Source organism: Sinocyclocheilus rhinocerous, unplaced genomic scaffold, assembly GCF_001515625.1.
Source record: "Sinocyclocheilus rhinocerous isolate Xijiao unplaced genomic scaffold, SAMN03320098_v1.1 scaffold327, whole genome shotgun sequence".
Lineage (NCBI taxonomy): Eukaryota > Metazoa > Chordata > Actinopteri > Cypriniformes > Cyprinidae > Sinocyclocheilus > Sinocyclocheilus rhinocerous.
In genome coordinates, this window is record NW_015649610.1 from 257,493 (window position 1) to 268,237 (window position 10,745).

The 10,745-nt window shown below is 38.8% G+C and overlaps 1 protein-coding gene across 1 annotated transcript in view; it reads right to left on the minus strand.

Moving 5' to 3' along the window:
- Window positions 1-10,745, minus strand: part of LOC107710903 (ski oncogene-like) — a 71,318-nt gene that overhangs the window by 15,582 nt on the left and 44,991 nt on the right. The gene's annotated exons all lie outside the window — the stretch shown is intronic.

Below are 10,745 nucleotides of genomic sequence, written 5' to 3' on the forward strand. Positions count from 1 at the left end.
CCCCATTACAAGGCTTTTGCGATTTAAAAATAATTAGATAAATAAATTTTCTTTTTTTTCAAATAAATGCTATTTTGTACTTCCGATACATCAAAGAATCTGAAAAAATGTATCATGGTTTTCACAAAAATATTAAGGAGCACAACCTTTTTTGTACTGTAATAATCAGAAGAAATGTTTCTTAAGAACCAAAATCAGCAAATTAGAATGATTTCTGAAGAATCACGTGCCACTGAAAACTGGAGTAAAGATACTTAAAATTCAGCTTTGCATCACAGGAATAAATTGCATTTTAAAATACATTTAAATAGAAAAGAGTTATTTTAAAGTGTAATAATATTTCAAAACTTCACTGTTTTTTATTTGATCAATGAAATGCAGCCTTGGTGAGAATTTAAGACTTCCCCAAAATTAGTGTAAAAATAAAGTAATAAAAAAATATAAAATTTATAATATTAATATATAAAATGTAAAATCATAATATTATGTACTAGTATTAAATACATTATATTTTTGTATAAAATATATATAGAAACAGAATGTTAATTTTTGGGTGAATTGCTCCTTCAAGTATCACATCTAAATACTATTAATTTATGGAAATCTGCACAGGGAAAACAGGACGGACTCCCACTCTCTGAGAGGTCAACGGGGTGCCAGTGCTGGATTGAGGTCGCAGGGTGGCGTGAACACGGGACACTGACCGGGACGTGGGGGCTGAGATAACGACCAATCGGATGGCACCACCAGGCCAGTGTAATTTAGCATGTTAATGCTAGGTTCATTTACAGTCAGGCTCCAGTCTGTGGCAAATTAATGGTAGATGGCCTCAGTCTAACACAATCACAGCTGACCCAGACAGCGCTCCACTGCAGACCTCGCTCTTTGGCTTCATGCCTCACATGCATATCTGCACGCACGCTTTTGGTTTCTGCCTTTGTTAACAATTAGCGCAGCAGTAATGTATTATATCTTTATGCTAACACAGAGCTAAGCCTACACACCGCTACTCTCACCAAAATCACCATTTCAAGGAAGTAAGCACTTCAATTACAACTCTAAATCCCTAACTAACAATCATGGCGTGTTCTTCTCTCCAACAGACAGACAAATCCTCTGTAAAAGAGCCATGCTAAAGGGATTTTTCACAGCACGACTTCATATCACCACCGTCTGGTGGTGGCTGCTAGAAAGCAATCCACACACACATACACAGGCCGTCCAGACAGACCAGACAAAACGCTTTCCACTCTGAGAGGAAATGGGTCGTCATCATCGTGGATGGAAATGGGAAAATGGCCTCCCGCAGACGTAGAGTAACAAGGAAGCTTATCGTTTCACAGCAAAAATTCCATGCCTATGGATGGTTACACAAAGAGAAAAACACCATGGTATAATCTGAAACTCTGTCTATAAAACAATATATCTCCATGTAATATCTGTCACTATCTGTCTAAAGTTTAAATTTATCGGGGTTTTTTTTTCAATAGTTTCAAAAAAAAATTTACACCAAAAATGGTCCATATCGTGTCATATGAACCAGTCCGCAGTGATACCAATTTACAACATGCACTCTAAAAAATGCTGGGTTGTTTTCAACCCAACTTTGGGTCAAATATGGACTAACCCAACTTTTGGGTTAAAAATTTAATGTAAAAATTTAACCCAGCGGTTGGGTTAGTCCATATTTGACCCAAAGTTGGGTTGAAACAACCCAGCATTTTTTAGAGTGTGGGGTTCAGTGAGTCAGATGTTGATTTAGTAACTGCTGAATGTATTCATTGAGTTGATTCAATGAAAGATTCATCAGACTGATTCCAACTTGTGAATCTTTCATTAAAAGAATCAACTCATGCGAGTCTATTTGTGAACTGAACTACAGATGTCTATTTGTGGTACAGTCTTTTGATCCTATCTTATTCAATTCAGACTGGAAATTCACAATTAAAATAGAATTTCTGAAACGCAGTGCAATGTGCTGTGCCTAATTCAGACAAGAACATAGAAATCTCTCAATTCCTAGAGAACTGGCCTTGGGGTAGTCGTGGAGAAAATGCACTGCTTAAGCAAAAAGGCAGCAAAAAAAAAAGCTGATGAAAAGTGGAGATAAAAGTGCTATTCTCCACTGTAGTAAAAACTACATAGGGTATGTATTACAGTAGGAGAATGAAAACCTTCTTTCCCATTCCCTTTCTTCCCTTCAAATGAAGCATTTTGTGGAGGTGTGTCTGCAGTTGTACTGGTGTGTGTGACGAATCAATAAAGAATGTCTCTGCCCACGAAACAAACCGATCCTAATTGATCGGAGACAAGTCGTTGGCATTGATTCTGTCTTTATGTTGATGTGTGGGTTAGAAGAGGCGACATAAACAAGGCCCATCCAAAGATTCCCACCGATTTCCTAGAGGAAAACAGACAGACGCACTGCGCTGGGTGGATTGCATGCGTGTTGCCGGCTCGGCTCTAAATCCGCGAGGTACGTTATCCATCGACGGGCAGATGGGATTATAATCCACTTGTATTAGTCGTCCCAACCCAAACAGACAGACTTTTAAATCTTAAAACCATAATCCAGACCCTCACCAATACCCAAAGGACTAAAACATAATGCAAACCTTTGCAGAAATAAGAAAAAAAAAATTGTATGGAAATATAATAACCACTGTCATCACAGTTCACCTCTTTACAAACAAGCACACACAAATTGCTACCTAGGCCAGTTATGATGGAGCACTGATCATCTTAGTTGCATCCGAATTTTTGCTGATGGCCACACGCACAGAAATACAAAGAACTGCTGGTGGCCCACGTGGTATTAGCATCCGAGAGCAGGAGGTCTTTCTCCTCTGAACGCAGGATTGGAAAGTGTGCCAGAAAGAGGAGGGTGACAACAAGGGGGCATGGGAAAAATGACTCTGTGCCCAAATGCCCTGTCCTACTTCTGTCAAGCAGCTCTAATGCCTGTCTTGTGCTAGTCATATGCGTTTTTATATTCTGACTGTGCTGTTTCGATGTACGTCATCTTTGGCAAATTACAGATCATAAGAATTATGTTTATGTTAAAAATAGGTAAAGTTTTGTTGTGTTTAAACCTAATGGACCAATTAGAAGAAGCAGGGGGCGGGACAAGTAAATCTTGCACATAACTCAGAGTTTTTTTTTTATTTTTGTAGGCCAAAACCTGGAAATGAGTTTGCATTTTTGCACTTGCAGTTCCACTGTCCAGAAGTCAATGGGTTTTTTGAATGGGTTTTTGGTTAAATGCCTAAAATAACAATTACAATAAACAAATTTTGTTTTAACAAAAGCTAAAGTATTTTCATGTTTTATTCTACTACATAAAACCATGTTTCAGTTTGTTTATCGCCTATGTTTAGCCTTTTACTTCTGGCAATTGTCTTTAGGCTTCAAAATTAATAAAAGTTGTGTTTATGATCATGATAAAATGTGTAAGAATCATAAACCTTTGGCGGTCATAGAACTTATTTTCGACAATATTCCAAAAGCCAATGGAAAAACCCAATTGGGAACCAGGGTAATGCTTACTTTCGGGTTGGCCAAAACTACATTATCACTGCATCATATTAATCACATAAGTAATCAGACATTACTGACATTCAAAAAACACAGTTCTGTCCGTGCTGCAATGCTCTGGTGTTTTATGGATTTGGTTAGCGCCGGTGGTGTGACATGTAGCTGTTAGCAGCGGTCAACACACACATACATGCGCTATAAGTGGACTGTGATTTTAACATGCTCTGTCCTGCACTGCCGAGTTCACGCTTTGGCCCTCTTCAAACCAGCAATCAATTATCAGTCTAGCCAGAGCAAGGGCAGGACACATGAGACCTGGGTGGTGGTGTGTGTATGTGTGTGTCTTGGCTGGTGTCCATTGCAGCTCAGGCAACTCTGAGCGCGTGCATATGTGTGTGTGGGTCTGCTCGAGTCATGGGGTTAAAGTCAAAACCAGCACCTGCTGCTCTTAAGCTCGCACATTACAGGCCTGCAACTCAAGACTTTACATGGGCACACGTGCACCACAGACCCATTTTAACACTTAAACTGAATGCAGCAAGATTTTTTTGGGTGCATGATGTATACGCAAAAAAAATGGTGTATGATTTGCTTTGAAATAGTTTTCACTCAGAAATTGCTATAACTGCAAAAAACGACAAGTAGGCCTAACACACTGAATTAAACTAAATAGACTAAATAGTATTTTCTTGTAACGCGTACTCCAAAAATGATTTATTTTACAGTGTAGGTACCATATCAACTATCAACCGATATTAGTGATTAATATCATTCATCATATTGGACGATAAATGATATTTTACTTGTCCCGTCCCTTTAGCTTCTTCTGATTGGTCCATTGTTTTAAAACTGTAAAGGTCAAATCATTATATAATTAAATTTCATTTAATTTTATTAAGTTATATTGATAGTTAGATTATTATTACAATATAATTTTTTTTTTTTTTTTACAACAAAGACAAATAGATGCAAAAGGCATCCTTCTGACACGTGTAAATAGAAAAACAATAAAACACATTCAGATAATGCAGCGTTCATGTTTATGACGGTGCCTTTAGAGCATCCATGGGAAACTGTTTACTGATGGCATCTCTTTAAAAACACAGTGACCGCAGCACTGATGGAAGGACCAGGTGTTAAACTGATAAACAGTGAAAACTGAAATAAAGTGGTAAAAGGAGAGGGGGAAGAACAACTGAGGGGTGTGAGGAATGAGTGCAAAGGGCCTATGAGGGCTGTAAAAAAAAAAAAAAAAAAAGGGCCTGTAAATAACCGGGGGTGAAGTTGGGGTCGAACGCTCTCTCTGTGTTTAGGTGGGTTCACTCAGAGGTGAGTGACCAGTCCTGAGTCGTAAACAGTCTGAAGTTTACAGCCATCATTCCGGTTGTTGTGCCCCCCCCAACCCTAATCAGGCTGAAGAAAGCAAGGCCGCTATAAACTGCACGCGGAGAGGGGGACAACTGCTCGCCAAAGCCAGGTCAGGGCAAGCCAGAGGGGGCATGTGGAGTTCAACTGTCCTCCTGGATTCTCAGGATATCTTTAATGTTTTGATGCCCTGCGCAAAACATATGCAAGTAAATGAGAATATTTAGAATGAAAAGAAAGGTAAAAATAAAATACAATAAAATAAAATAATAGATTGTAGATTTGGTAGGGGTAGGGAAATTATAAAAATCAGTCACACTATCTATATATTTGATGAGGTTCTTTTTATTCTGTTTCTTTTAGACAGCAAATAAATGGATTGAATGCATTTTATAAATGTGATTTTTACATGCACATTCGATTTATACAGGGAAATAAATACTTTATCTTACAAATAACAATATGTATTTTATTAATTGCTAGAAAGGTTGGCAGATATATTTAAGGATTGTTTTAACTTTGATAGGGACAACGTTCATACCCAAAATCTACACTCATAGTTTGATGACTTGGCTAACAGAAAAAGAAAAATAGAGGAGGGAAAAAGGAAGAGATGTAAAGAAAAAGCAAGCGGCGAGTGGTCCGGGGGTCATAGCAGATCTTGATTCCATCTGGTTCGTATCAAAACAAACATGAAGGGTGAGGGACAGACACTAATGTTCTCCTCCTTGATGAGGGGAGGTGTCAAAGAAATAACAGCAATGAAAAAAAGGAGGAGGAGAGAAAGAGAGGGGTAAAAAGACAGGATGTTGTGGTTGGAAAAAAAAGAAAAAAAAAAATAGGAAAGGGAAAAAAGCTTGGCACTTTTCTCACTGGAGTTGGTCTTAATTAAAAAGGATTGGTTTTATGTGACTGCCGGAGGTGAGAGACAATTTACTGCAAACATGTTCAGACAGACTGAAAGAGAGAGAAAGAGAGAGAAAATATCTCGGTCTGGGTGGTTCCGTTTAACCTTATGTTTAACGCAGGTTTTAGACACGGAATGTACATGTTTTATGTAGGCAAATGTAAGGGAAGCCACAAAGTGTGGTCAGAAATCCTTTTTAACAGGTAGTAAGTTATCATTATGGTTCTGGTTTGACAGGCTTGGGTTTTTATAACTAGTCTCAGACTAGTATGACACCAACAATCAAGTGTTGCGTTCACACTGACAACAAGTCATCATGAATAAGAGTGACATTACTGGATTGGTAACGATTACTCACGCACATCATTTCAATTAAAGTTGCGCCGGCAGTTCACGTCTACTCCTTTCACGCCCAAGTCTGACCTGGTTAAATGATGTCTAGGACAAACCCTGAACGGGTCAATTAAACCTGCCACTAGACCGTAATTCTCAAGATACACGTTTCCCGCTAACCGTTTAATGCGCCAACAGGAAGATGACTATTTCCTCAGCGAGAACAATCTTGATTTCCTCATTGTGTGTGTGTGTGTATTTGGGAGTGTGTGTGTGCCAACAGCGATAGCAGAAAGAGCAATTTTGCTGAAGAATGTGTCAATGCAGGAAAGTCTGTCTGACACTATAACGGCACAGAATAGGGAAGCACTGACCTCATTCTCACCCCTATCAGAAAACACATTTCAGTTATTCATTCACTCCATCCACACTCGAATTCCTCGAGCATAGAACATGTCTGCTTAAAAGCGTAGTAATCTTTTATCGCTTCATTTGCTTGAGGTTGCATAAATTGCTATTCACACATGACAAATTCTACAGCTGAAATAAGGAAAAATCTGAGTGAGATGAAAAGGTTTGAAGCACTTCAGTATCCATTGGCTGTATTGAAACGTACTTTACATGATCCATATTACACTGAATCCTGACTAGATGAGACAGTAAAAATGCTGTTTTTGTATGTAAATATGATTTTTTGCGTTTCGCAGATTAGTCCCGCCCACAGCGAAATCTCATTGGTCCATTCTACTGCTCAGCATAACTGTATATTAAAAACTAAAATGTTCTGAATAGCTGTGATTGTGTTACATTTGCATTTGAGCATTTAATGTGAACATACGAATTCCTGGAAACGTATTCGTCACTACAATACAAGAGGTCAGTTTTGCTAAAAAAAGGTAACCTAGATTCAGGGATGTTTCCCAGAACAAAGGCTCCTCGTTGATCTTAAGAAGATATTTTTCATACCTCTTTTGCAGACTAAACTATCACGCACACACAAACATGCACTAGACGAAACTTCCAAGCAAAGCCAAAAATGGCAACGTTATCCAAAATGTGATCTTAATCCACTGGCCAAAACATAAGGGTCCAGATGAGAGCGATTCTCCCATGCTTCCGAGCAAACAAAATCCAGTCAGCTCTACTGTGCCACTGACGTTACTATAGCAATGCCCAACACAGCACCAACCAAAGAGCAACCATCGGTGCGTGCTTGTGTCTGTGTGTCAAGAGATTTATACCCTGTTTGCTCCAGGGAGTGCCAGCCTCGTAGATATGTGTGAGCTTGTCTGCTGTGTGTGTTTGTTTGTGTGCACCTGCTTCTAAAGGTGGGCATGATCGTGTTGGCATTGCTCAAGTCCTATGCAGGGCCGCTGCATACCTGAGCACACCTGAACCCTGAGACGATAATCTGATAGCAGACGTGCACGTACAGACATGAAGCTGGAAATTCCTTTCCCTCGTTCACAAACCCGAGCAGAAAAAAAACTGACTGGCCTTTCTTTCTTTTTCAGTCTCTCTCTGAAGTAGCGAGGCGTGTCCAACTGTACATCTGTGTGTCTGCGTATTTGTTTAATGTAAATCTGCCTTTCGAAAGTCTTCAGTGAGGCAGAACGAAAGCTTAGACTGTGACTGAGAGAGAAAAAAGACACCCTTACAAAATCACCAACCCACACCCACCCACAACAAAAAAAAAATGTATCTTGATATTCATTGCTCTGAAATGTTTTTTTTTTCAGAAAAGAAAACTCTTTCAAAACTTTCAATCAAAAGATCCTATATGCAATTTTTTAAATTACTTTTTTCATGTTTTCCACTAAATGTAATAAACTAATATTTACCTATATGAAAAATACCATTTAAGTGATGACGCAATCAGAGTTTTGAATCAATTAACTGAATCGGATGATTTGAATCGATTCATTTCACTGAACAAATAACGAATCAATTCACTGAACAATTTGAATTGTTTTATGGAAATAAATCTGTTTGAATTGTTCTTTTTAATAGATTGATTCGGAAATCAGATTCAAAGATTCATTTGCATCATCACTCAGATTATTCACCAGAATCCCTAAAATCACTATTAACATCTCTGTCTAACCCTCTTGAACTCGACTGTCACTAAAAAGCCTTTAAGAATGCTTAACAAACATGCATTAAAATCGACACAATATCCACAATAATGCTTAATTTTAGATTGTAAGCAAAATGTATATAGCATGAACATCTGATATATCGCAAAGCTCTTCCATCCAAACTTGTACCCAAATCTTCACATCCACCCTCCCAAATCCCCCTTAAATTAAAAAACCTGCACTAAAACTAATTTCCTACTCTAGGAGACGAGTGACTCTCTCTCTCTCACACACACACACACACACACACAGTAAAACACACAGTAATTATGAAAGTGCCTTGGGTTCTAGAGCCTTGCTCTCTTTAAAAGTTGACCTCAGTTCAATCTGTCGAATAAAACTCCAAGCATCAATCATCCCTCTCAGAGCTCTATCTCTCCTTTTCACTCTCTGCTAATGGGTCTCATCCCTCATTCATGAAGACAGACAGGAGCGAGTTGTAACTTAGCTCATAAAATAGACAGATAGCGTGTCATATTCAGAGCATATGCATCATGAGAGAGGAGCCGAAGAGAAGAGCTTTCCTATCCTTTTATCTTGTTTCATTATCATTTTATATTAGCATATTTTGGGGGCGTCATAAAAAAAGAATGTGCACGAGACCCTGCGTCTGTAGCCTACATTATTCATCATTCAGTACTGCGAGATAGGCTGTCCGTCTCCACACCCTAGAAATTCTTGGATAGGCTTTCGTCTTTTTTTCTGACTTGCGTTTTCTTTCGCACCCCTTCTCTCTCTGTTTCCTTCTTTCGTTCTTGTACTCTTCAGTGTCTGGCAGAGAGAGTGTTTTTCTCCATGGAAACCGACATAACAGTCTGCCTAAGCCAAACTCCAGCTCTACAAACAGAACCAAATCAAATCTATCATCCAGTCCTGTTATTCCATGCACTCTCTCTCTCTCCCTCTCTGTTTTTCACTCTCGTTCAGCTCAGCCAGCTCCGAAGGATACAGTTCCGAACACAGACGTCATTCCCAAACTCCTGGGGATCGTTAATATTTGTATGATGAGGTTGCACATGAAACGAGAGCGTGCGCAAGAAATATAAGGAATATAAAAGATGAAATCATTGATGCCACTCGATGGTGTTAAATTCAGTTCGAACGGTGCGGTTAACCTTCCTGAATGCTAACACAATTTTGAGCATGCATTCAACCAGAAAACTGGCCTTTCTGTTTCAAACCCACTTTAATGACAAAACCCCCCAAAAATTTATACTTGTCTTGGTTACATAAGCGTTTAGCCCATAGATGGAAAAGATGACGGACGCCGAGAGGTGCTACGTTTCCAAAGGCTTTCCCAATGAAACACATTGTTCTTTCTGGATTTGAAAGTTGCATTTTGAAGTTAAAAAAGCCTAGTCTTGGAACTTATCAATCTTTAACAGAATGTGTCGACTAGTGGTTGTGGCTAAATTCAATCCATAGACTACGAGGGGAAAGGTCACGCACCGTTAAGACGCTTAAAAATACCAATACGGCCAATGGACTCACTGGCTTCTTCATATTAACTTCCGCATGCTAAGAGCTTTGCAAGCATGTGTGTGAGATTTCTAACCACCGTATTACCGATCCAAGTCCACAGCTGCATTACAAAACAACATTTCGCAAATGGTGTTGCTTTTCCTGCCACAAAACATGCTCTGTGCCATCGTGTTTTGTCTGTGGTGATGTTACTATGTGTTTAAAGATACAAAATAAAGAGAAATACATTTAGTTCACTTCCTAACTCTTTGTTTCAACAGGAAACGTATGGAAATGATAGACAAGGCAGTATCATTAATGCAGCTACTCGTTCTGAATCAGAAGTGCTTCTCAAAGCAACACAATCACAACTTTTCAATGACAGAAAGGCTTACAGCAACATAAACTGCCATTCACAATCATGCATAAGGAAATCATTTGGGGGGGCAAGGTTATTTTCGTAAACGAAAACTAAAACGAAGACTAAAACGATTGATGAAAAAACAATTTCGTAAACTGAAATAAAATAAAAATGTCAAAATATTTGAAAAACTAAAACGAAACGAAACTAACAACAGGTATTGAAAAACTAACTGAAATAAAATAATAATTATCAAAAATAAATAATCGTTTTCGTATTCATTACGTTCTCACCCCTTGGCGGAAAAATATACGAGCTGCATGGAGGTTTAGGGAAATAGCCTACCTGTAATGGCGCATCACGCACATGGGGTTATCGAGACGCAAAGCAGTTTAAAGCCTGCACGGGTCCTGTTTGGTAAACAGAACACACAACCCATTATCTGACAGAAGCACTAATTTAATTCTGTTCCAGACCAGAACCGTTTGACATAAAGACCGCGAGTTGCGACCCGAACCGCACTCGCATTAAATCTATTACATCAGGTAAGCAAGATTATTTATTTTCTCATGTAACACAAGCCATCAAACCAACATTAGGCATTCTAAGTTGGTGCTTTGAAGAAAAACAGACACGCAGCGCAACG